General features: G+C 37.8%; 1 long non-coding RNA gene across 1 annotated transcript; it reads right to left on the bottom strand.

Moving 5' to 3' along the window:
- Nucleotides 1-1,937: 1,937 nt before the first annotated feature.
- On the bottom strand, nucleotides 1,938-26,918 carry LOC125698400 (uncharacterized). The gene is made up of 3 exons (XR_007379173.1): nucleotides 26,873-26,918; nucleotides 4,903-5,594; nucleotides 1,938-3,450 (listed from the first exon to the last, which is right to left on the bottom strand). It is a non-coding gene; the product is annotated as an uncharacterized LOC125698400 (long non-coding RNA).
- Between the last annotated feature and the right edge of the window lie 319 nt (nucleotides 26,919-27,237).

The raw sequence follows: 27,237 nt of genomic DNA, 5'->3' as shown, positions 1-27,237 counted from the left end.
ATTATTTTTCTAAAGTAACTCCATGGATTAATTTCCTTCCTATGAGAAGAGAAAATAAATGTGTAAGGGAAATAAAAAATATTGATCTTTATCAGCGTATGTGAGACTGATGTAAGGCTTTTCCCCCACAAGTCCACAGGGAGACAAGCACTATCATCTCTAGGCAATAAACTTCTCTCATGTACTGAGAAACTCCAATTTGTTCACTGTTAGCAGCTTAGAGAATTCATTCACTGGTCAAATGATACTTCACTTTGAGATTGACTATGCCTTAACATTTGACTTAACTTACACAGATGTATTTATTTGCTTTAAAATATTGCTATCTACTTCAATATCAGTCCACACACTATACTAAACAAAACAAACTGAGCTGCACACTACTCTTACATTCCAAATTACAGCAGTCTTACTATAACAGTGGAAATCTGAAAGTGATGCAAGAAGATAAATACCTCAAACCAGAAGAATAAAGAAGAACTCGTTCATTGTTAGAGGGGCTATGTTGTTTGCTGGAAAGCCTCTTATGGATGCCTGGAGACTTACTTCTGAGCTGGATATGCTAAGCACCAGCTACCACCAGTCAAAGTGGCTGCAGTTCACTCACTGGAGGGGAGACATTCAGGCACCTGGATACCTCTGGGGGTCGCAGCTCATAATAATTTATTCATTATGTAGTAGTAACATACATATGCTGCAGTTGGGTATGAATTCCACATTAAACACGGTTTGGTGAATTAACCATCTCATTTAGTGCAATAGCTTTTCATTTATCAAAAATGAAGTGCATCCATCACCTTGGTCCTTCAGCATAAGATAGTACAATTACACAATAATCATTTCTTAAGGATAGCCCAACTGAGCTTGTATTGACATCTACTAGGTATGCTTCCTTGAAAGTGGTACAAATACATTCAGAGGTGGCATTCTGTATGTATTAGCAGAATAAAAGCGATACATATTTGGTCTGGACAAACAGCTGCAGTTTTAGACATGGCATTCATAAAGACCCCCTAGAAGAGCAAATTCCTAAATAAAAAGCTCATGCACTGAGATCTTTCTGCTATCTGGCACCCAAGACAAAAATCTGTGCTCTCACCTCCAGGTCATCAGCCCATATGAACATTCATTCTGGTTAGAAAGTATGCTGTGCTGCTTCAGTGAGACTTTTAAAGGTCATCTTTCATCCCCTGCAATCCTGTGTAAACTGTCACTTTTTCAGAGCCTTGCAAAGTGTGAATTCAAGCATGCAAACCACTAACAGTATAGCAGGAACTTGCACCATCATAATGCAGTCACTCTTTTAAGGTCAGGCAAGTAGTTCACTGCCATACTGTCAGAGATACCAGTCAACAGCACACTGCCAAATAACGTGCTCACTTGGGCAGAAAAAAAAAGTCACTTCAATTGTAGGAGTCACCATGTGACTTTTTAAATAAAATTTACATAAATCCAATACCATCAAAGTAGTAAAACGCAATAAAACCTTTTGAAAATGAGACAGGTGGAGGGTCTTTACTTTGTAAGCTGATTTTGTGCTGAGGTCAACAGCCCATGGTGAAGCCTGCAGCACACAGCAGAAGAGAAGCCCTTCCCTCCTGTACCTCCCTGACACATAATCGCATTCCCCCCATTCCTAGCCACCCGCACCCCACACCTGCCAGCTCTGAGTTACCCTTTGTGCAGAGAAATTCCCCGCAAGTTTGGAAGGGGCTGTGGGGAGCTCAGTCAGTAGACAGAAATGCCTCTCTTTGCTGCTGGGGGCAAAGGCTGGGTTGGAAACACCACCCAGCTCTGTGGGAAAAATTAGGGGGCCAAGCAGCCCCGGGGAGGGGGCACAAGACAAGTGTTGCAGACAGTGTAATGGTAGTCACGGTAGTTAGTTTTGCTATAGTTTGGTAATACACACATTTAAATGGTAACAATGCCCTAATACAGTTCTCTATCACCCCTCTCCAAATCTTTAGTTATGATAAGGATTTGTTTATTCTCTACTTGAAAATGTTTACTCAACAAGCAGTAATGATTCTGTGCTGCCAGCCCTCCGTGTCATTTGTGACACTTCCACAGGAACCATAATTTCCTTCCATGAAAAGGAAGAATGCTGGCAGCATGGCTCAGCAAATGAGATCATCTTTTCTGCAAGGCAAACTGCATGGGAAAAAAAAAATTCCCAGCTCATAAATATATTTGAGATTACTTTCTCTCCAAGAAACACCTAAAGATTTCAACGAAAAGAAATTAACACAATCAAAGATTGCTCAGTGTTTGAAACCTTCAGAAAGGGTACAGGAGAACCAAGTTCAATTTCTTACTCCAACATGTATTTGAGTTATTTACATAAACTAAACTAGCTTCAACAGCAGAAGTAAAAAAAAAAATAAATCTAACAAAGAAGTACTCTTGGTCCTCATAGCAACTTTCACGGCCCTTTGCAAACTGCATCAGACAATGGTCAGGCAGGGCAGAGTCCTCGGGAGCTGGAGCCCATCCCTGCTGCCTTACTGGGGCAGAGGTAAGTGGCACTGGGATGTCACGGTGGTCCTGGGCACGTCAGGGAGCCTCAGCAGCAGACAGGGACAGGCCATTAGTAACCTCAAGCCATAGCCATTAGTGAGCTCAGGGCACTGATAGATATTTCAGATCTTTTCTGGTTTGGCCATAGGTAAGCATGATTAATAAATGCAGACTGCCCACTGTCTTCATTACCAGGAGACTTTGATGAAGAATTATATATTTTTTTTTAATTTTAATGATTTCTATAAAACATATCTAGCTTGCCAGTAATCACATTAAGGCCTCATATTAAGATAATCATGCACTCCCAGAAGAAAATGCATTGAAAGGGACCTCTGAAAATCACCGTGTGCCACCTCCTACCCAAAGTAGAGCCATCTTCAGGTTAAATAGATCGTTTCAAAAAGTCCCCTGGCGTGGAGTTTCCTAAGCCTCCTCAGACAGCAGTTACATTCACTGACCTTTACCCTTATCCAGGCAAAACAATCAGTTTATCTGCTTATCAGTTTTTCTTGCACATCATATATTCACACTCTGTCAGTCAATATCTTGCTGTACCAAGGAACCTGAAGCTAGGAAGGGTACTTCAAATATGGTCTCAAACATGAAATGTGAATAATCACTACCTTCAGCTTGATTGATACACTTTTACTAGTGTAGTCCAATAGATGGTTGGTCTTCATCATCACAACGGTAGAAAGCTTCCTTGTGTTCAACTTGCCTGTAGCGTGCCTTTCTGCAGAGCTGTTATTCCTCAGAATGCATGACATCACTCCATCACAGGTTCAGGACTTTGTTTATATTCATGATGTCTCCATCAGCCCCATTTCTCTAGCTGTTGAAGTTCCTCCAAGTGACAGCCCAGCCCTGCAGGGTATTAACTGCTCACTCCAGTTTGATGCCATTGATGAAAGCAAAATCCTATCCCATCAGCTAAATTGTTGAGGAAGATGTTAAAAAAAAAAAAAACAAAAAAAAAACTAGCATCATCACTTGAAGGGTGCATCTTCAACTGGTTGCCATTTAAACTTTTAAGTATTGACCTCTACACTTCAAACCAAACAATCCAGTCAGTATATAATCATAGCTTCTTAATCTAGCCATCCAGTTTATACCTCTTTTGTTTGTCTATCAGAATTTCTAACAAACTAGAACAAAAATCTAGCTAGAATGAAGGCAATCTATAGGCACTACTCTTATCTATAGAGCCAATCATCTCACTGTTGAAAGTAATCAGGCTTGTCAGGCACAATAAATCCACACCAACACTTTCCATATACCTTTCTTCTCTTTACATGACTGGAAAAGGTTTACAAAAACATTTGGATGTGGTGCTCAGGGACATGATTTAGCAGAGGGTTGTTAGAGTTAGGGTAATATGGTCAGGTTGTGGTTGGACTTAATGAACTTTTAACATCTCTTCCAACCTGAGCAATTCTATGATTCTATTATTCTAACAGGTTGAGGTAAGTCTCACCACCCTTTGGTTTCTGGACCTCTTCTACCATTTTTGAAGATGAGCATGACATTTCTCTTTGTCAAACTATGCTCACCATGACCTTTGGATGATAAAAGATACCTGGTAATGACATCTGCCAACATCCTCAGCACCTTCAAATGCATTAATCCCATCCAGGCCTATCAACTTCGGTACCTCCAGTTTAAGTAGTTTCTAACTTCATAGTTCTTTACCATTTGTAATACTCCTTCTCTCAAGCTTTGCTACTGGACAAAAGGAGCCTGATAAATTTTACCTTGCTAGTAAAAACCAAAGCAATGAAGATACTGAACTTTTTTGTATCCTTTGGTAGAAGGCTGCCTATCCCAATTGAGGTCCTCACTGTATACCCAGCTGATACTTCCGTATTTGTTATGGTAGCTTTACCCTGCTTCCAGCTTCTAGCTTCTATCCATTTCTTTTCTATGCTTAGGCTTTTTCCTTCTTTCTTTCTTCTGATTTAAACAGAATATCCTTGATGTCTAGCCAAGGATATTTGGTGTATATTTGCCCTTCAACTTCTCATGAGATTCTTCCTGCTAATTCCCTGAAAAAGCCCATGAAGTCCTAAGTTGTCAGACTACTATTCCTTTTCCTTAATTCCTTCAACATCTTTTTATGGTCACTTATAGCCAAGTCAGCTGTCAAGCTTTCTCCTTCTGTACCAGTTGTTACATATTCAGAAGGTCAGGGCAGTGGAGCCCTTCTAGTCAGCCTACCTACCTACATGAACCACAAACTTGTCCCCCATGTGTTCCAGAAACCTCATCAATTTCCTGTTCCCTGATGAGATGCCCATCCAGCAGATGTCAGAATGGTTCAAGACTCCATTTGAGAAGCAGGGCCTATAGGACTTCTTCCAATTCTTTAAGAAAGGCTATGCTCACCTTCTCTTTCTCTTGTCTGGGCAATCAGTCGCAGAATCCTATCAATATGTCTGCTTCGTGGCTTCCCTTCTGATCCCATAAATTGCTGACAGACTTGTCCTTTCCACAGCAAAGCTCCTTGCATCTGAGCAGCTTTGTTATATAGAGCACACCTCATCATAGCACTCCGGTCAGGGCAACCGTCCTACAACATTGTGACTGAAGAAGCAATTTTAATGCACTGTTGCAAACTGCCAAATCATTGAGTGCTCAAGTGGTTTTCCTATGAATTTCATCTGCTTTCTGGCTCTGACTCAGTCTCCGATCAGTCTGGTAAATGGGTTTTATAGAACCATGCAGGGAGATGGCACTTTTGTGCTTCCCTCTACTTACACTGCTGTAAGGTCACTTTTTAGACTAGCATCTCCTCCTCTAGTTCAGGAAATGGGAGATGTTCTTATGAAGACTGGAATAAATTTTCTTGTTCTATAGCTAATGGAAACCTAAATGCTCTCAGTTGCTCTAAGGTTGTGAAGTAGCATTCAAAAAGATCATCTTAATCCACTATTTGGCAGTGCAAGTTACACACATGGACCATCTGCCTCCTGCTTATCCTCTTCTTTCAGACATTCTCTTTCATTCTTGTTTCATATTAGATTTCTGGCTGAAGATAAAGCTGAATATTTGGTTCAAGCAGCAAAGCCATCTGATGTCTACTTGCAGAAAACAAAAACAATTGACAAGTCAAGGACTAGATTTTTTATGTATTCATTTAACACAGTTATTCAAAATAGTATTACATAATGTTTCATAAGAGTAATACCTCACTAATCTGAGAATGGCTTTGTCCTAAACAGACTGCTAACTATCACTGCCATTGTACTCTAAACACTTTTAAGAACTATTACACAACCCTTTCCTTCCTCATATCCTACCAATAATAACATTCTGTATCATTGACAGAAAATAAATCTAATTTTTTATCTTATTTGATATTGCACCTATACTGCCAGTGGGCATCTGCATACAATCTACAGCTTTCAAGTGGCTCCCTCAGTTTAAGTACAAAGGCATATATACATGCACAGAAAAAAAAAGGCCTTGTGGATGTTTGTTCCTAGTTACGAAAGAATACATCATAAATACATATATAATGTAAGGAAAAATGATCCAAAATTCATTATAAGTTAATACATTCAATATACGGAAGAACAGGAAACCAGAGCTTAAATTGACACGACTGACACTGCTCTGACAAATGCTGTTGCATTTCCCTGCACAGCAAATCCTTCAGCTATAAAGTTGAGAATACACTCAGAAAGATTATTCAAGAGCCTTTTTTTAAAAAAGGTAACATGAATACCAACATGAGAGGATGAGTTGGGTAGCTGCCATAGTGTAATAAATTAAATAGCTATCGCCACCTACTGGCTGTTTTGCAATATAAATATTTTAAAAATTGATTTCAAGCACAGGGAATCAAATACATGTTTTATCCATACAAAAATTATGTACACTACTAACAGAAGAATTCACTGGTTCAATCTTTTTCAGTGAGGACATTATACTTACAGTTTTCACAGCTTTACAAGGTATGTCAACAAAGCAGTATTGTATATTCACAAATTTCATATTTGGATAAAATTTAACTATTAATAAATGTAATTATTGTTCCAGTCTGTACCTGCTTCTTTTTATACATATACAGGATGTCAGATGTAGCAACCTATTTTTGATGTAAAGCACAATGGCTTCTGATCACTGCATGGGTGTAGGTGTTAGAAATATTACCATATTTAAGCAAGGCTATGGCCATGAACTAAGTGAAGAATACAATAAATATATTGTATCGTTTGCACTGTTAACAATCAATGGAATTAACTGCACTCGATGCCTTTCTAATTCTCCAACATCTAAGCAGCACTGAAGAATGACATCATATTCTGAAGAAAATCATTCCATTTTAGGAGCATAGTTAACCACATTTGCAATAGAATTTTTTGAGATAAACAAAGCAAAATGAGCAAGATGTGTTTCAAGGAGTTTTGGTAAATGATAAGGAGAGGATGCTGTTAATTCTGGTCCAGACCATGCTGTGCTAGTGAAAACAAAAGAACAATGGAGTATGAAGAGAATCACATTCAGTCACAGCAGCACAAAAATTTTATCTCCTGCTTTGTCAGCTGATCGTTACTACAAAATCTAATGCACATTATTCTACCAATTCAACTCATAGAGCACATCTTCTAAGCAAATTATGTGACTTACTTATTAAAAATTATTAATGCGGTTTGCCTAAATTTGTACTGAAACAGGTCAGAGTTCTTAGATAACTGGCTGTATAGGTAAAGACAGCAGCCTTTGTCTTCTAAATGATGATGGTTTGCTTTGGGAAACAGGTTTCTTACCTCAATTTAACCAGAACCACAAGAAGATGTTTGCCAACACCCTCAATTAGAGTCAGTTACACAGCATGGATGTTCTCATTCAGTTGTGAAGTAATTTTGCCTTTTGGCTTACTATGCAATGAAATGAAATCACTCTACTCCAGAAAGAGATTATCCACAGGAGAGTTTAAGATAGAGTGATTTAGGTGTATTGACTTTATGTGTTCAACCCATTTCCTTACATTTATGGATTGTTCCTGTGCAGACCAGCCTGCTTAAGTTTCACATATGGATATGACAAGCACAGTGTAGTCTAGAAAATTTACGCATTCAGCGGAAACTCATATTAGATAAATGTCCTGTAAAACTTAGCAGCAACACTCAACATTTCAAGTGGGACACATACCAGTAAGTAATCTCAAACAAACAGCTATTCCCCTTTCAGAAACAGAAAGCTATCCTGCCCTTCCCTCCCATCACCAGGATTTATTTTGAGGATTCCTACTGAAAACAGAAATAGTTGTATTAAGAGTGCACTAAAGCCATTCTGCAGAGAATGCTTGGAAAACAAGCAGGTGATGTTAGCTTATTTTAGAAATCATCTATAAAAATGTAAAAGCTATCATGACTCCCTAAACAACATTTGGTATTCAACCCTCCCCTGTGAGAAACTACAGCATAGTGAAATACTGCAATACAAAATTACTGGGGCACCACATTTTGTCTCTTTATCAAATAAAGATTACTTTCAGGAACTCATTTGGCCATAGCTCTGCTACAGCATTTAGCTATGCAAAAAAATGCTATACATTTAGCTATGGAAACAAATGTAGCAGCATCCAAAATGTTACTTCTATGATACCAACATAACTATACTACAGGTTCACCATAGTCTGGCTATAAAATCTCTTTTGTTTTATTCTTTTCCTGTGCCCTCCTGCCCTCTGATAACTTTTCAGGGCTATGAAAGTTACGTACTATAAGCAAGTGAAGTTGAGGTTTTTTGGCAGCTTGAGGAGGTTTAACTCGATACACAGCATGCCAGAACACAGCACTGAATATATGAAGGATGTGGTCTTTTGTTTCAGTACAACCACACTGCTGAGAAAGGTGGGTGGGGGGTAACAGTCATTTATCTCTCTGAGAACAAATCCGAGAACAACCATGGGATGGCGGTCTCGATTCACACAAGTACAACTTAAACACCAACATGCAGGAAGACTGGCATAGACACGAAGTAAGCACATTCAGCCACATGCTCTTCATGCAAATGCACAGTTCATTTCTTCAAGCGTATATTCACATTCTCTGTGCTCTTCAAATTCTAATTTGTATATTGCTTTCTATTTTTGCTTGTTAAGTTCTCTTTCAGGCATCAATTTAAAATACAGGGTAGAACAGGTACAGTCATGCATATCTTATCAGACAGGGAAACTGAGCTGTAATATTAGCAGTAGGCTAAAGGAAGAGAACAGTTAGAATCTTGGTGATATCACTGTGATTGCCTTATAGTTCCCAGTACATAAATCCAGTTGTGATGAGTTTAATAAATCATGAGCCAAACAGTCTTCAAGTGTGTCACAGACAACCCAGAGTCTCTATGCAAAAGTAAGAGGTCAGGCAAATATGAATCACATCAGCAAGATCATGAACAAATAGTGAACAAATAGTAAACAAATAAAGCACAGTTAAAATATTCCAAGTTTCAGGTCTACATTCTAAAACCTTACCAAGTTTCTCAGATTATTACTATTTTTTTCCAGTTCATTCTCTGAAAGAACAGCAGGCATTAGAACAAGAAAATTAAATATCTGCAACCGTGTGGGGACAGGCCATCAGTCTTTACAGCACTACAGTAGGTCATACAAACTATGAAAAAAACTTCATGATATGCTGCCAAATCATTGACTTGAAGGAACACATCTCAGACTTGCTTGATCAGTCCCTGTATCCTAGAGGATATGAAAATGTTTATATTGAGACACACAAAATTAGTTAAGGCTCTAGCTTAAAGATTTGAAGTCCAAAGACTTTGGTTATTCTGTATCTTTTCAGTCATTTGGAATTTCCCTCAACTTTCTCTGAAGATTAATGCAAGTCAAAACAAACACTTTCATTAACTTCTGAGACTACACTCAGCCTCAGAATTTCCCCAAAGGGGGATTTCCAACACATAGCTCCAGCATAAAAGCTCAGTAAGTTGCAGAACATATTTCTCTAATGGCCACTGGATGCTCTAAACTGCTGACACTGCATTCAGAATTTCAGAACTGCACCTATGAGAAGAGTTCCTACAGAGCAGACACAGCTAATCTTATCAAAGAACTGGTTTTACTCATAGCATCCTACAGTTAGAGAATAAAAAACATCAGAAAGGCTGATTTTCCCAATCATTCCTTCACGCTTCATTTTTACTAAGCCTCCAGTTTCTTCAACAAGCACTTAGTAGTTGCCTGTAGTGCCTGGCTGCCTGTTAACAACTCAATCTGCTGTGCTCTGATATCCACGTGTGACAAAGTCCTAAAACTTGAGCAAAATCAAGAGAAGGGTACTACTGATCTGCTGAGGATAGGAAGGCTCTGTAAAGGAATTGGGATAAGCTAAATCAATGGGCCATACCCAGTTGTACAGCATTCAAGATGACAAAATACCAGGTTCTGCAATCTCAGGAAGCAGTTCAGATTTAGGGCAGAATGGCTGGAAAGCTGCCTGGCAGAAAAGGGCCTGGGAGTGCTGGTCAACAGCTGGCTGAACATGAGCCAGCACCATGCCCAAATGGCTAATGGCATCCTGATTTGTACTAATGTATCTTCATAAGCAATAAAGTAGTATATGAATTGAATAAATTTTGAGTAAATACGGAAAACTTCTGTATATTCAAGCACAGGATAATAAAAGCAAACAAATACAATAATTCCTTTTTTATTCCATGAGTTCAACCCACACCATGAAGATAATTTTCAACTAAGTTGATGTCATGTTCATGCCACAGAAAAAAAAAAAAAGTTTCATAGTAAGATAATAAAAGGTGCAATTTCCAGTCATTAGATTAAAAACCTGACTAAATTCCATTAATCCATGATGAAAGTTTTCAGTTGCTGTGGAAAAAAAAAAAAAGCCTCTGCTCTAATCTGGTAACCTAATTATGAAATACTCTGCTTCAATATGCCTAAGTCACGTTGCCTCTGGAGACTAGAAAATAAACATTATAATTGCTCTAAATATGAATTGCTCTTTTCTACTTGCCATGTTTAAATTCTAAAAGCTTAATCTTCACATTAAAAGACCCAGTCAAGACATCAAAAAATCCTGCCCCTGAAGCTAAAAAGCCATGCAAGAACCCGTGGAATACAGTACAAATGATAGTGTGTGTGTGTATATATATATATATATATATATACATATATATATTATATTATATATATATGTATATATATATATATATAATGTTTTAATGCTTTATCAGGCGGCCATAGCAGATGCCATAAAAAGCAGAGTAGAGTCAGATATATGCAGTAGTATTCAAACAGGACACAGTTGTGATTTGTAGAAAACCCATAGTAGCCTGCTTTAAAATAGATGAATCATGCTAATACTCCAGATTTCAGAGTTCTCAAACAGCTTGATTCAAAGCCTACTGTATACTCACATCATTATTTTACAGCGTTTATAATAACAAGATCTCGGCAGCACATTCAGAAATCGTGATTTTTGACCTACATAAGGACACGTAAGTACTGCTGATGCTCCTCTTCAAGCAAAGAATTGAAGCAGTGAAGCATCAGATCCATCTTGATTCTCAAACATGCTATTGGTGTCCTATGAGGGATTTTCATTAAAAAAAAAAAAAAAACAAAAAAAAAAAACAGAAAACCAAAAAACTGATGCGAAGTAGGATATTGATACACCAGCAGAAATGCTTCTTGTTTTTTTCAAGCATTACCTTCATTAGAGAATTTTGTAAAAAAGATAAAGAGCTAAGTGTACACAAAAATAAGTCATACAATCAATTCAAAAAGATTATTTTGTAATACTATTTTATAAGTGGTTTTAAGTTCATCCTCCTTAAGAATACTATCCATAAATACATTCCAAAGCATATTTGATTAGTGAGCAGGATCAAAGTGCATGGAATGAAAGAGTTTTGCTATGCTTATGAATTAAAAATTCCTCACGGGGACTCAAACTGATTCAGGAATTGAGAGCAGAAGATGAACAGAGACTACCCAACAGCTCCTACCAGTCTCTCCAGTTACTTGTTTGCAGGTCTTTTAATTTGAGTGTATTTGCTTCTTTAGGAAAGGCCACAGAAAAAACATGGAAGTTACTAGTGTCTTGATGGCTCATGTTAAGCAGGGACTCTGCCCTACAGTCACCTGACAAGATGAGGGCTAAGGGCCCCAGACAAGTCATGAGAAAGAACATCATGCACCTGCAAGAAGACCTCAGCAGTTTGCACTGAAGCTCCCACAGTTTAGGGAGGAATGCAGCACCAGGTTTGGCTTAGAACCATAGAATCATTAAAGTTGGAAAAAAATATCTCTAAAGGTCATCAAGTACAACCACCAACCCATCACACCATGCCAACTATGTCCCTCAGTGTGGTTCTTGAACACCCCCAAGGATGGTGACACTATCTCCTCTCTGGAGCTTGTAACAATTATTCTGAACACAACAGGATTTTGGTGTTGTGATTTTCGTGATAAATGATCCTAAATCCACCTATGATCCTTGTGATAGAATTTCCACAAGGCATTGATGAATTTCAGAATCTGAAGCAATAGTAGTCTCTTAGCCAGGGTTGTATTAACCTGGGAGAAAAAATGAAATGGATTTCCCACGTCCATAGCACGAAGCTCTTCCCACACTTACCTACAACTGCTTCCAGAAACACCTTGTCACAACACAAGACCCCTGCACCTACTGCAGAGGCAAAGGGCAAGCAGTGTAAACTACTCCAGCCACTGAGCTGGAAACCTGGAGATCAAGAGAGCCTGAGCAACAGGAGTTTTACAGTGAAGGCACGCACAGACCAGGATCTTAGTGAGCCAAGGAGAATAAATATATCTTGTTCAGTGTCAGAAAAAGAGGACAGCTGTATTTGAAGTCATGGTGCCATAGAAGCACAGGAAAAAACAGAATAAATGCCCCTTCCCCTCTTGTATGAGATTGGTTATTCTTTACATCAAGGTGTTGGTCGACATAGTGCTGTTCTGCTGTATTCATACAGCAGTGCAGTTGTTGGCAGATCATTTCAGAAATATTCAGAACTAGATGAGCATCTCCTGAGGTCCTTTTCAGCCCATTTTCTTTGATTCTGTGCTGGAGAATATGCACTTTCTGATCCCATTCTTTTTTAACTGACACTCAGGAATTTACTTCCCCACTTACTGTGCCTGCTCAAGGCAACTGTGGGCTAGTGAGCTTGAGAACTCCTAAGAGCTCTCACATTTGTAAAGCCACATGCAGAGCTCTTCACTGGTGGAAAGTCACACGTTCACAGAGACACAAAGGAGTTAATGGTTTCTTTCCATTACATATAATGGGAGCACAGAGAGTTGAGATATAATAAAACTCTATTAACAGCATAGCAGAATGAAGGCTGGGAATTGTTTCAGTGTACAGCAGTGAGGACTGCAAGTTTTGCTATAGTGAAATCCAACAGAGTAAGTTCAGTCTATGCTTTGTGAGATGAGGAATGGAAAGCAAAGCAGGGGAGTCCTTACCCTGCTTACTTCTTCAGCTGATATATTTTTGAGTACTACGATGTGTATTAGGTTATTCTCCTCTTGGCTGAATTTTTATCCAAGTCTTCTCTGTCCTGCAAGTTTTCTGTGTTAGCTTTTTCACTTCTTACCATTTTCATGGTGTTTCTCTCTCTCTCTCTCTCTCTCTCTCTCTCTCTCTCTCCATGGTTCATGCTCCACAATCATCATGTGTTTGTGAGTGTTAGAGATTCTTGTCAATGACATGATCATTTCAGAATGTTATTGGAACACTGAGCACAGAGAATCATACATTTGACCCTTCCAAACTGCCTAACTGGGATCTCAAACCACTTCCTACTAATTAAAGAATAAAACCACCACAGATATCAGTGGGAGCAGAGCCAGAATCCATAGCTGAATAGCAAGAGCACAAACTGAACCTTTCACATATGATTCTGAAAATATGGAGATCTGTCATTTTAGCATTTCAGTCTTTGAGGTAACAATGACAGCAAGTATGAACAAAAAAAGATAATTATAAACAAGGTATTTACTATCCTATGCACATACTTTTCTCTTTCTTCACCTCCCAGACCTTTCATATTTCCCCTTCTTCTTCCAAATTTTCTTCACAACCTGTTCTGCTGTTAAAGCAGACTGAAAGAAGGTTGAAGGAGAAGCGAGAAGAGGCTTTATGCCCTTTGTTTCGTATTAATTTCAACTTATTATAAATAACATTTTTACAGGATGTTTGTGATACTTGCCATCTGGGAGGCATAAGTGGGGCAAACATGAGGAAAGGGGAAATATGCAAAGTTGTAAGATTTTTAAGATTTTGCTTCCAGATCAGGCCACTGGTCTGCTACAAATATTAAAATAAATTCTTTAGAATCTAATGAACTATCTAAAAGGGAAAAAGTAAATTAAACAAGCAATGGAATGGAAGTGTTCTTTCACAAAGCACCAACACAAACGGATGTAGTAGAAATTAAACTGACAAAAGATGAGAGGCTTTTCTTTGGGGCCCTAAGGGAGTTTAATTAACTGATTTTCCTGAAATGGATTGAAGCATCACTCTGATTTTACTGTCACATATTTGGCTAAAAATCAAGAGTTTCAAAAGACTTTAATGGGGAAAAAAACGTAACATCTGATGATGAAGCAGGCAGACTCACATAAACCACAGGCTCCTTAATTTAAGAAATCCTGAGAACATTCTGAGAGTAGACAAGTGATGGGCTGCAAAATAGAGTCTGAAGTAAGTACTGATGAAATGCACCAAAAAGAGATTATCAGAAAAACAGCAATTTCCTTTCCATGTTCTAAGAGCTACTATCAGTCTGAAAAATGAGCAATAAAGCTCAGAAAATAGGTTACTGGGTTTGCTCTGACCTGCCATGTCTGCTATAGGATTCAGGCCATCAGCTTATCAGCATTCTATGTAAGTGATTGAAATCATTACCGGCACATAGGTACTCTACTCATTTTCATTTATTGCTTTTCAGCCAAGGTCAAAAAAGAATTTCTGATGAAGGTGCAGCACTCCATATGATGTTATAATTCAGAAAGCAGGCTATAGGCATTCCTTCACTTATTGGATATTACTTTCTCACTGAAGTTCTTTTCAAAGTTGAATTTTGGTGTATTACCTTCGATAATATTCTACTTTCTATTACATGTCAGAGCCACCTTCTACACTCAAAAAAATCCTTCATCTTAATAAATTTACCATATATAACCTAAAAGCATGAAGTATTGTCAAATGTACTGTTTTCTAAAAAACGTCAGAAATGGAACTGTATGCATTTCTCCTGTTATAATAAGCTTTCTATGGGAATGAGATTTATAAATACTGTACTGTAATTTATAGATCTGGTTAAGTACAAACTCTTTCCAAACCTAAATAAAATGTAAATTTATGCATTGAAGTTCTCTAAGAACATTAGGCTTGTGGTGATTAATTCAAAAACAAGGTATTTCGGAACTATGATGGAACTACTCTAGTTTTAAGGAATACATCTCAAAGAAGTATGGAAATTAATTTTTCTGTTATGAATCAGTTTCAACTAGATCTATAAACAAGAGATGATTCTCCTAATTATAATATTTAGGAATGGTCATCGGCTTGACTTCAGATGATCATTTTCATCCATTTCCATTCAACCTGTTTATGCGGCATTTCTGCTCTCTAGTAGTACATTCGAAGTACACGCTGCATTGGATGCACAAGACAACTACAAAAACAGAAAGCCCCCAACAGCAAAACTTCTGAAAGAATTAAGGTTGCTTCTGTTAGTGTGAGAGCCATATCAGGTAGTTCCCTGCTCCCTCGATTCTCTCTTACATTTCACTTTCCTGTACAGCTGTCGCCACACCCTCCAACGCGCCAAACTCTAACTCTGTCATTTCCATAGCCATAATGTAACAGAGGTGGTAAAAGCAAGAGAGACAAAAATAGGAACTAGAATTAATCTTATCTAATTAGGTGTGAGGTTTTTTCCTTAAGTCAGTGATAAGCATTGCTCACAAGAACTAATAAATATTCCTACTTTTAATAAATGTAACTCATTCTAATACACAATTTTCAAATAGCTCTATTATTACCACCACCGCTGGTAGAATTTCAGCCCTCTATTTGTAATCAAGTGTTCATGCTGCTTAAAATTTCTAGTTCTCAGACCAATAGAACATAGATACTATGTAAAAGAAGATCCCTGGAGACCTACAAAATCAGAAAAACACTCAAGGGCAGAAGTAAATGTGTATTTCATACTATTTTCTGTATTCAGCAAAGTAATCACTTTAAGAGAAGAATAAAGAAGAAATACTTTCAGACAGAACCAATATATATTTAGTTTTTGTTTCAGAAAAGCAAAGTAGGTTATAGAAATAATTACTCCTATTGGCCTCCTCCTTAAAATGTGGGAAAAAAAAAAGAGAGAAGATCCAACTCACTCTTACATCACAGGTCACTCCACAGCAACAACTTCTAAGATTAAGAGGATGCACAATCTACTTACAAGAAACAAGCCGTTAACTCAGCAGGTGTAAATCAGTGAAGCAGCTCTGACATAGGTGGGTGTTATAATGCATGATTTCTTTCAGGCTGCTTCTTTTACACACTTGTAATTTTGTTAAACTGTGAAACTGCACAAAAGCTGAGGAATAAGCTGTGAGTGGTTCTGCTCATAACTATTCTAGATTTTGAAAATTTTGAATTACTGTTCATCACTGAGTGATATGGTAGAAATCACTGAATGGCTTGACTTCTCATCCTCACATTCTACTCAGGAGACAGGTTCCTGGTAACTTGCCCAGAGTTACACCATGCCTTTTCTCGGAGTAGAAACCAAAGACAACTTCTTGCCAATAATTCCCTTAAACAATGGTCAGTTCTTCATTTCCAAGACAATTAAACTGCAGTTTCAAAACCACTTTGCCTTGAGCATTCCTGGACACACTCCTCTGCACCTGGAGCTGGAAGGATGTTTGTTGTTAAAAAATACATTCTTTCCAGGCTTTAAATTTCAGGATGATGTGAATAGTGATAAAAGATATGATCATGTCTGTGAGCAACTGACAACTGCTAACCTTGCATCTGCAAGAGTCGTACTTACAAACATGGATGTGAAGCCGAAAAATGTGCTACACATTCTCATATGTGAAATACTCGATACACCATTTGCCACTCTCTCAGGAATCCAGCCATGGTTAGGCAACAGTGCAAAGGAAAGAACAGCATAATCACAGATTGCTGCATGAAAATGGAATTACTTGACACTTCTTTCTAGTTTAACTAATAATGATCTTTCTAGTCACAGGCAGAATTGCCAGGTCCATTTTTATGTTTGCCTTCTCTGCTTTACAGCATCAGTTCTTCTCAGAATATTGACAATCAAGCATCATCAGGATCTCACGATGCCACTGGTGTCCACATTTGTGAACATGACTCTGAACAGATGGACTGCCAAAGTAGCTGACTAAAACAATTAGAGAAGCAGGAGGCACAACGGTTAGGATTCGATAGTTCCTAAAAAATGATTTCTGTACCTGCAAGTACAGAATACAGAATAGCTATGAGCTATTCCAGAAGTGCCTAAAGACAAAAAAGAGCGATGTGGAAGAGGCTGGGAGAAGACATGCAATACAGTAAAAATGCGTGCACCTTTCAACTCAGAGCATGAATATCAAAGCCATAATTTCATCATAAACTTATGCCAAAAATCAACTAAATGTACATAGGAGTCATTCTCTTGATTTTAATGAACTTTGGTAAGGAACAAGCTGCCCAGAGAAGTTGTGGAGTCTCCTCCTTGGAGATCTGCAAGAGTTGCAGGGACCTGGGCCTGGGCCCCCCTGCTTTCAGTGTCTACGATGGGGCAGGATTTGGACAATACAAACTCAGAGGTCCCTGCCAACCTCAGCCATGCCATCATTCTGTGAACAATCCTTTAAAAAGTTCAACTCATCAACAGCTCTTCAGGTGTAGTGGCAACCTGCAGATGCAAAATTCAAAAAGAAAAGAATCTTTTTCAGCTTTGTTTTCACATGGAAGAGTCCCAAATGTGGTTGATCTCAAGGACCACCATAATAAGGATTAATAACAAAATCTCAACTATTTTGTGCTGTTAATTAAAACTTATTTATTATCAAATTGTATGATGATATTTCTTTCCATAAATGTTTTAACTTTCCTAATCCTGACCTTAAAAAACAACGCTAAAATGGAGGTGTATGATAGAAAAACTAATACACCAACATACTGGCTCTTATGACTAGAGCTGCAGCAAAATTTTTGTCTCCTTACAATTTCACATAAAGTGGTATATGTTGTAAAGTGCAGTCCTTTCTAACAGTTGGTCAGATAACAGTAGCTTGAAATGGACACATTCAGCCTTATCTGATTACTTGAATATCTGAAATCTGAAATCTGATATCTGAAATCAGACTGCTGCACTTAGACTGTAAACAGGCCTAAAACACAAGTTTCTTGATAATATTTATGTATGCACTAGCTCAGCAAGCCAATGGGGAAGGCTAATAGGAAGAAACTGCTTTGTCCAGAAGAGGTATATGAGCAATTACAAATCTCACACCAGTAAGGTACCTTCAAAACTAAGATCTGTTGTTCAGACGAGCAAGTTAAATATAGCCAGCTATTTCCTAAACTATGCAAAAAAATTTTATCAAAGCTTGCTAGGTTTTTTTCTTTATTTTTTTTTTTTTAAATGCTGAGCTGAATCAAAGAAGCATTTCGCATATCGGGATGGTTTGCAGCTGAAGCATGCTGGCAAGTACAGTGCTGAAAATACATTCTCCATTTTTTAGAGGTACATTTTATGCTGACAGTGGGCAACAAGAGCCAGACTTTTTCCAACACATTCTAAACGTCATATTTTCCTTTCTAAAAATGTTGAGTGTTACTGACATCTCTAAGCATTTGATTTGAAATTCAAAGACACGGTTTTTGTATGTAATTTTACACTCTCAGTAGAAATTTATCTTCCACACCGACTAAGCTTCCAAGCAAACACGGTATTGACTCAGTGCCCAGGAAAGATGACGGATTAAGCCACAGCTAAATGCCTTAAGTTAACACAAATCTAATAGGGCCAAACCTGCATCCTACAACATGCGGAGCCACTCCCAAGTAAAACCAAGTAACAGGTAGCAAATCTTAGTCATTTATCTCCAGAAAAGCTACTGCCAGTCTGCTGGCACAATGCAGTAGTACTGGGCTGCCTCTGTACAAGTTCTTCCGTTCAGTGTAACTGCTGTGTATCACGTGTATAAATTCAATACTTTAAAGGAAGAAGGACCTGTCTGTTATGTTTCTTTTAACAGTGTATTAATTATGCAAGTCTCACTAACATTTCTGGTATACCAAACTAAGACACACACAGGAAAAGTTACCAAAGTTTCCAAGAACTGTAAGAAACATGATTTTATTTTCCAGAACAGAAAAGAAGAAACCTAGATAGTATGGAGACAGAAAAGCTTTGGAAGGAAGAGAAGAAGAAATGTCTAAAACCCTTTCACAAAGTTAGAGAACAGATTATTGCACAGATGAGGAGAGAGAAACACTTTTTGTTTTCCAAGAATAGTCCCACAACAGGAACAACAGTTTATGAGTTCATCTCAGGAGGACAGTCACAGAGCCAGGTCTGAAAACCTTGCAGCAAGGCCAAATTGTTCCCTTGCACACACACATCTATTTCCCCCTGAGAAGGCAAACAGCAACATATCAGTCTAAGATGCGATCCTTCTCTGTTCTCCAGTCTCATGGCAGTTATTATTGGGTCAACTATAACCAGAACACCCTTTGCTATTTTGTCAGTTTTCTACTTACATGCCAGACTAGTGCTGAATTCATACTTTACAATGATAATATTTCATTTCCCCTAATTTAAAAGGCTAATGTGAATTAACCCCGATTTGGTGAAGCAAGCACAGAGAAATACAAATGCAGAGACACCCTTCACCAGCATAGTATAATATTACAAGTAGTAAGCATTGTACAAATGCACTGAACTAATCTTCATGCATTTCTATATTCCCAACTCAATAATAGTATGAACACACTCCTTCCTGTCCTTGTGCTTAAGCATTACCTCGAGAGCTGTATTTTACCACAGAGACACAGAATTACAGACATTTGCTGTTTTACACCTAGGCTAATGTGTTTGTAATTACCATGAAACACGGTTTCCTTATAGCTGAGGAATACAGCATTCCCCTTTCCCCTCTGTTTAAAGACTTAGTTCACAAGATTTATTAAGAACTCTGGCAAACCCTGATTGCAGCAGAGTTACTCTTCAACAGGGGAGGGAAAGGAAAGAGCATAGCCACATGTCCTATTTTACCTATAGGATGGCAGGTTGCTTCACAGTGGCATTCTCCTTAGGCAACTCAGCATGTATAAAATGATTCTGACTACAACTAACAACTACAACAACTTGGCTCAGATTTGGTGTGAAATGTGTCACTCGATAATACACAGGCACTATGGTCAAACATCCACAATCTGTCCCAGCAAAGAGGAGAATACAGGATCTTATTTTGTTTATCATCCGCAGCAATTTCAGCCTTACTTTGGATATGCTGCTGCCATGTAGGCAGCAGGAAAGGATATGACTTCAAACCTGAAATACCAACTTATTTGGTTTTGACTGGGGAATATGATTTAAAGAAAACTGACAGCTTTGCAGTCTTCACAACTATTATGTTCAACACATTTTATTGGCAAATATTAAAATAATCTATAAAATCTTTCTTCTCATTCATACAGAAAAAGGAATCTCAAGTTTTGGTGCAACCTCAATTTTTGAAGTTTATGGACACAATTCACCATTCACTAACTTTAGTACACACTCACTATAAAATACTTCAGATGTTAAAAAGGACAACATTTCTGTTCATAGAATTATTGTATTTTTTTAAATTATAATTTACATTCATAAGGCTAGTTTTTGTTGGAAGCTATCCTCTTAGGCTGTTTTGGAGATACTATAAGAGCAAATCTTACAATGAATGTATTCTCTCTTACTTTCTTGAATTGGAACCAACATTATTTTAGCTCTGAGAAGGGAACAAGAAGAGTGTACACAGTCTATGTAGAATTTAGACAATAAAAGTTTTTAGTGTAACCATGTAATCATCAACTCTTGAACCAAAAAAACAGACTGTTCATTTCTTAAATTATGACCTTCGCCACATGTATTATTCCTGACCTAAGTATAACACAAGCACTATCCTTACATTTCTTTTTCCCCACACAGAAATTTCTGTTTCCTCCACATAAGGAGGAATTTCCTCATGTGGTTTTACCAGCATTATAACAGAAAAAAATTGGCAGAGCCGGGTTCTAAATCCACAAGAATTCTGAGATTCTGTTCAAGAGCTTTAGCAAACCTTTTTCTAAAATATACATGAGTCTGAATACCCTTTCATTCAGAGCATACACAAGATCCATTTTCACGATCTTAGGATTTTGATTTGAGAACATAACACAATAGCATACAATCAGCTCTTCTATGGCAGGTAACCCTAGTTTGTAGAAAAGGCTAAAAGGTCTCTGTACCTTGGGGATAGTCTGTTGACCTATAAAATTCAACAGCTTCCAGCCTTTGTTTACTTGGTACAGCCCTATAACTCTCTCAGAGATAATCCACACATAGATAAGCAATAATCTAAGAGCAGGTTTACAAAATTCTACTAGAAGGTGGAGCACATATTCAATATGTAATGTCCTGATGGAAAGATCATCTCATTTTGACAATTTTAATGTTATAATTTTGCTGTTATGAAATGTCTCCAATTTTACTAAAGCAACATTTACTATATAAACTCATTTTGAAAGTGATTGCTCTGTAGTTGTAATAATCCTCTTGGCAGATTTAATGGTAATTTTCAACACTGTTTATTCCTTTTACTGTTAACTTGAGCAGAACATTTTAAAAGAAATGCTTTCAGCTTAGTATCTCTCAAATTTCAAGAGAATTTATTTACAGATAATACTTTAACAAAAAACCTTAAAAAATGCATTTTGAGAGTGACATGGCAGGTATTAGACAATAATTCCCCCTTTAGCAATAAAGGGAACATAGCCTTCCATCTCTTCTCATTCTCACTCACATCTTAGTGACAGTCTCCAGTGTCTCTCCAAAGTGAAATAATGAGAAAGACGTATCTACTTAGAGTCTATCAAAAACGCAAAAGCAAAGTTAATAAATAGATGTCCACCATTTTGCTAGATAAACAGTATGACAAAATTAAAGCTGTAGTGATAGTTAATTAAGGCCTTACATTTTTCTATAACGTAAGAATCTTCCATGCTGTTATTAGGGAAACCTTTTAAGTGTAAAACAGTTTTCCTTGCACTTCTGGTAGTTTTCCCTGCATCTTTTAGTAACAAAGCTGCAAGTCTCAATTCAAAATAAACAAATGCAGATGTTCCTTTGGCTGGCTGCTTTAATATAAATGCCTTCAAGAAGGAAACTTGAAAACAAATCCCTATTGAGTTGAGACCTGAATCTCTATGCAGTTCAACATAGATGGGGAAAAAGGTCAGATATTCACAGAACAACTATAATGGCCCAACAGAGTGACACCGTGGACAAGAATTAGCAGATGAAGATAGAAAATGATTAATGCAAAACTTCTGACAGAGAAACATATGTGAAATTACTCTTCAAAAGTGCATTAAAAAATAGAAGCCTCCCACAAGCCTCAAGAGACTATGGCTAGCATTTAGGACATTTTGAAATCTTGCCCCACGAATGCAATCAAATTGGAAAGAGAATATGATTTACCTTCCCTGTTTCTCTGATTTAATGAGCTAACATCTAACTCTAGACTCTGAATTTCTTTATAGCCTAGGAATGAAGAGTGCCAAAGTGCTCTCTTTCTCTGAAGACTAAGATACAACCAGGCCCTGTATTGGGCACGTCATACACCAGCAGACCTTTCTGTAAGTCCACTTACACTTGTGAGATCATATCTGGAGTGGCGCATCCACCTCTGCACACCTCAGTGTGAGAAAGACTAATATATTGGAACAAGTTCAGCTGATCAGGCAGCTGGAGCACATCACACATATGGTAAGACAGAGAACTAAGGTTTCTCAGCCTTCTTAGGAGGAAATAAAATTAAAGCCTTCTTCATGACTTCCAATTACCTGACTGGAAGATACAAAGAGTCAGACTTTTTTCTCAGAGGTACATTGGAATAAGACAACAGGCAACAGACAACTTGGATCATGGGAAATTCCAATAAGATCTAAGGAATATATGTATATTTTTCAGTGACAGTGGTTAAATACTGGAACGTGTCCAGGGAAGTAGAGGGATATTCATCCTTGGAGAGGTTCAAGAACTGGCAGGAAACTGCACTCAATAACCTTATCAAATCAAAGATGGTTTGAGCAGGGGAGTGGAACAGGTAACCTACAGAGATCCCTTCCAAACTAGCTTATTTTTATTCAGTCCATGTACCTGTCTAAATACTAATAATGTGCACATGCACACAATTTACATCCTAAGTCTGAAGATGGATGGAGTATGAAGCAGTATTATTCTTCCAGAATAATAGCTGAGGATTTTTAACATGACTGCAAATAACAAGTCTCTGAAGATACAGAAAAGTGATATTCAGCTGCTCCCTAGGATCCCCTTTTAATGTATCTTTTCCTTCCTTCCCTCAGAAGAGTTTACTGCAATTGAAAATAATCATTTATTGCTCACGTAACTAATCAGTAGGGTGCTACAGGAAGACAAATCATTGATACCTGTTGACTTGCCCCTCATAAAAAAAAAAAAAAAAAATGAGGCAAGAGAAATAATAACCCAGACCTTCCACACCAGTGGAAAAGTCCTCAGTATCTGAAGATTTTGAGTTCTTCCTTTACTGTGCATTTAAGACTCCACACCTGGCTGTATGGTATGGTTTGACTATGTGACTTGGCCTATCAGTTACTGGTAGAACTTACCCTCTTCAGTCTATTTGAACTGACATTCTCCTAGGCTGTGGGGTAACCAAAAGATGAGTGATTTCTTTGTTCCAAGTTATTCATTCACATTGATTTTCATGAGTTTTGTTTAAAGCATTTATGCACTGTTCTATATACTATGCCATCCCTAAGAGAAATAAATTCAAAAATTAAGTCAACTGCTTTTACGCCCTGTGGAGACTTTCCCTAAGTCACCAGAACAAAGTTTTTCTGCTGCTCAAGTCACTGATGCATTACTGCTGCAGCAGGGAAAGACCAAAAGCCTTTGCAAATCATGCTGAGAAATTTCTGCTATGACAGATTAGAGGACAAAAGGCACAGTAACATTAAGACATCAAACAAATGCCACTTCCAAACTAATCACTGCATGCTTAAAGAATGCTACTAGTCAGTGTGAAACAGAGACAGAGATTGGTATCACTAAGACCAGAAAGTTTGTGTGAAGTTGTCCACTGAATGCAACAGACAGCTCCCCAACAGTCTTTGATGGGGCTATAAGCAGGACCTGCTGGTGAAAATCCACACATTATCTCATAAGCAAGTTAACACAGAGTATACGTAGTAGATTATGCTGCCATTCCTACACAGAATATCTACAAATTTCTAGCAGTGAGAATAATCCCCAGGGTGGAATCCAGTCTGCACACAAGCTATGTATCATCACGAAGAACTGTGCGTTTCCAAAACTATGCCTTCATCTATTTCTTATTTTTTGTAGAAAGACTTACCTTAGCTTGGTGCTGCCAGTTTCACATCAAATTCCAAGATTATGCAAGAAGCAAAATGCTATGGCTGAGTAGTTTATACTGAATTCAGAATTCAATGGTAGAATTTATGTTGCTGGTCTGACTATAGAAGCCTTCACATGCTGCAATTGCCCCAGAAAATGATAACTTCAAGTTGACTTCATCCCTTTCTGCCATCTAGTCCCCACACTGATCACCTGCATCTGCGCTACACTCAGCACAGCTGACACTCCTTAGTTACCAAACTTCCAAACTGAGCAATAAGAGCTCATCATCAGTTTAATTCAGTGGGTTTTGGTTTAATTCTAAACAAATAAAGTACATACAGTTATCAAACAAGAAGAATGGACAAAAGAACATAGGTTTTGTGGTGGGATGGCTGGGATTTCTCCACTTTGTTCCCTGTCATTTTTTCCCCTCCCATGGGATTACTTTATTAATTAGCAGCACACCTGTAAATAAATTTCAGTTAAATAAGTAGAACCAGCACAAACATGCACACTAAAGTCCTTACAGATGCTGGCATTTATTCAGTATTATAATCCCCTTTCAGAAAAATGAATGGGACACAAAGTCTCCCATAAGCCAGATTTTCCTTATAAATAAGTAGCATATAATATTATCATTTAGCTTAACACCACATACTTTTTACTGACAATAGTATTGGAAATAGAAGACTGCTGTAAAATGTCAGAGAGTTTCTGAAGCCTCAGAATTATACAGGCAAGGAAGGGTTTACCAGCTTCTAGTCCAATTTCCAGCATTATCATATCATATTCTAGTAAAAAATAATCTCTTTCTTCAGTTTGCTGATTTAAATTAATGATAAAGAACTTAAATTCCAATTTATCAAGCAAACAAGATGACTGATATTGCTTTCTGGAAACAAGCCGCTTTCCTTTTCAATCTCCTGTCATTCCCCTATCATCAAAATGCTATCAGTGGATTTGTAACTAGACCGTTTCCCAGGGGGTGGTACTAGGCCTCGTCCTGCTCAACACCCTCATCAGTGACCTAAACGAAGATTAAAAAAGCACTCCCAGCAACCTAGCTACCAATACTATCAGGGAGGCTGCCAAGGCTCCCACTATTTATGGCATAGGTAATAGACTCAGCTGCTGAACCAGGTGTTTTCTATCAGTTCTTTCAGCATCTTTTTTGAGACAGTTGTGTTGCTCTGTAAATAGGGCCTTAATTAGAGGCTCTTTTATTAGGGCTGTTGGGATATTTTGAGTAAGGTCAGGTTGAAGGAGAAAGTGGGGGGAGGAGTGTGAAGAGACAGGGTTTGTTTGTTTATTTATTATGTTATGTTTTACTTTTCTATTTTGATATTTCCTATAAGAAAGAAGGTTTTCAAAACGTGTGTTTATTCAGTAATGTAAAAGGAAGCACTGGGTGGTGCTGTAATCTCTTACAGCTAATAGAACTTTCCTGTCCTTGTTCTTTTCAGATGATCTTAGCTGTAGAATCAGACAAGCAAGCAAGCAAAAAAGTCTATCTTACACAACTCAATACGTGACAGTAGTGCTCTTTCGTGAACCAAGGCAGTATACAAGTGTTTGTAAGCTGATTATGGCTAAATGTAGATTATTAAGTCAGTAAAAATTCAAAGATACATTCAATTTTTAAGCTTTGATTTTTGTGACTGAGTTTACTATTAAGTTTGTTTCACTTCAAACCATTCTTCTCAAACTTTTTCCTTACCCACAGTTTCATTTTGTAGGCAAATACTAGAATTTCTTCACTTTTTCATTTCAAAAAAAGAATAAAAAGTTACTGTTTCTTGATGTGACAATTGTCAAGAAACAATACTGTAGTGCTAGTATGTTAGTAAAACAAACTATTACCCATTTCATAAGATATATATATAGTATAGTAGAAATTGATAAGTCATTTCAGCTTGCTGCTGCAAAACTATGCTTCTCCTGATCCTGTTCCACACCTGTATTGGAAAAGGCTGTCAAAGCTATACAGTGGAACACTATGTTCTGCAGTTTGGCTCTCTCACACAATACCAGCATGCAGCAAGAAGATTTTTCTCTCTACTTGCCCCTCAGTTATGTTTCCTATCCCATCTCTTTAAATATCATCCACTCTTGTAGTTGATGAATTTTCATGGTATATGATTTAAGTGTATTCTTCATTTTACTGTATCTCTGTAACATTGTACACTATCATGATAATTCCTGCAAGCACATGAATCCCCATTTCCTCTAGCAAAATAAGACCTACCTACTAAATAAAGAAACTCTTTGTTTCTGTATTAGTTCCATATTAGCCTTCTCTGAAAAGTCAAGATATCCTGACACCTATGCTACTCTGAATAAACAAAGGGTTTTCATCATGTTTCTCAAATCCTGTATTCTGAAATTCTATCATAAACATTTATAGGGCTCTTCTACTTACAAAAGTTTTCTGATTAATGGAATAGCATAAACCCATAAATAAGATTGTTTTAATTTTCCTTCATATAGTCAGACTGCTTAGACAGAAAGTGCAATACTGGTGCATAATGCCATAATGCAATGGAAAGCAATGTAAACCACTGCAGTGATAGTGGAATAACCAAGTCCTAGATAGCAAGTGAGGATACGCTTAATGGAGAAGTTATGACTGCAGAAACAAAGAAATAAATCTGCTTACCCTTAAAAGGCCTCAGGTAAGCAGAGATCTCCAGTGAGATAGTCCTCTATGTACTCTGCCAGCTCTTAGATGAGGTCTGGGAAGGGGTGGAGCCAGGATGCACCTGGTCTCTCCGTCACATTGCTCCCCTGAGCTGGCCCTGCCTTCCCAACAGGTGCTCAATCACTGGTTCAAGCCATGGCTCAGCATTTCTGCTACATGGTGTATGACCACAGCACTGAAAAGAGCAAAAAGAACAATTTCATATGTAGAAAAATGGTGCGTGTGTATGTAAATACACAGAACTAAGTACAAATATTTACTTTACAAGTTGCATAGATGCCCTTACCAAATACTTCCATTCCCTGCATAATCTCAAACAATCC

This window comes from Lagopus muta, chromosome 1 (assembly GCF_023343835.1).
Source record: "Lagopus muta isolate bLagMut1 chromosome 1, bLagMut1 primary, whole genome shotgun sequence".
In the NCBI taxonomy this organism is placed as follows: Eukaryota; Metazoa; Chordata; class Aves; order Galliformes; family Phasianidae; genus Lagopus; species Lagopus muta.
Note: the sequence above shows the minus strand (reverse complement) of the source record. Positions and strands in the feature narration are given on the sequence as shown.